Below are 1,343 nucleotides of genomic sequence, written 5' to 3' on the forward strand. Positions count from 1 at the left end.
TATATATATATATATATATACATATATATATATATATATCTTTATATATATATATGTATATATATGTATATATATTCATATATATACACATTCACACATACATATACGTGTATGTGTGTTACATGTAATGAAGGCTTAAGATTTTCATATTTTCCTTAAAGGATTTAGTCGAATAAATCGAACCCGCTACTCTCTTTTTTAAGACCCCTACTTATTTTGTCGGTCTTAAGCTGAACCGCTAAGTTTTGAGGATGTAAACAGAACAACAGCAGATACCAAACGGTAGGGAGAACAAACCTGAAGACTAAGATAGATAGATAGATAGATAGATAGATAGATAGATAGATAGATAGATAGATAGATAGATAGATAGGCTTCCTTATAGTTTGTATCTATAAAATTTACTCAGAAGGCATTTGTCAGCTCTTGGCTAGAGTAGAAACACTTAATTACTGTGATGCGCAATTGAATTGAACCCGAAACCACGGAGTTGCAACTTAGCTGCAAAGCAAGCTTCTTAACCACGCAGGGAGGCCTCCGCATCCTTGAAAAATGAAAGAAATAAGAAATAATTAAATAAATAAGATGTTACTTTACAAATATTTGTACGAATTAGAAAACGAAGAAAAATATTAACACAAAGATAACGAAAAGCAGAGTGAAGTTGATATTTCGGCTGATGTGTGGCTGGGCCTTTTCCAAAACAAGCCGATGGGGATGCATGCATCTCATATTTCGGTAAGATTGCACGCAGAAACGGCCCCACGGTTCAATAATCGATCAGGAAGATACACTAAGAACAAAATTGAATCAAATTTTGAAAGTCTTCCATCTCCTTAAAAGCAACTCGAAAAGTCTATTTTATGATATTCTCTTTTGCTAACAGCAACAACACTCCCTTAAAACAACAGCAAAAATAACTACATAGAGAAGACAAGAGTAGCTTCTACAACAATAGCTGCAACAACAACTATAATAATACCAGCCACTACAAGTACAACAACAAGAGTAGGAGCGGCAGCACTGGACCGTATCGTACTGATACTCTCCCAGGCCAGGGATACTCACGAATCACGTTGCAGTAGCGTCGCTCAAAATAACTGATAATCGATCTGTAAGACTTACTGAAGATAAATTAAATGAAATTCGCGAAGCTTTTTTCTTTTTATGTCCTTGAAAATACGTGGTAAAATTCCATTCCATTTACTGATCGTTTTCTTCTTCTACAAGATGATCACCGCCGCCAGCACCACAACGACGACGAGAACGACGAGTGTGACGACGGCGACGACGACCACCACCACCACCACTACCACCACCACCACTACCACCACCACCACCAC

Source organism: Octopus bimaculoides, chromosome 25, assembly GCF_001194135.2.
Source record: "Octopus bimaculoides isolate UCB-OBI-ISO-001 chromosome 25, ASM119413v2, whole genome shotgun sequence".
Taxonomy (NCBI): Eukaryota; Metazoa; Mollusca; class Cephalopoda; order Octopoda; family Octopodidae; genus Octopus; species Octopus bimaculoides.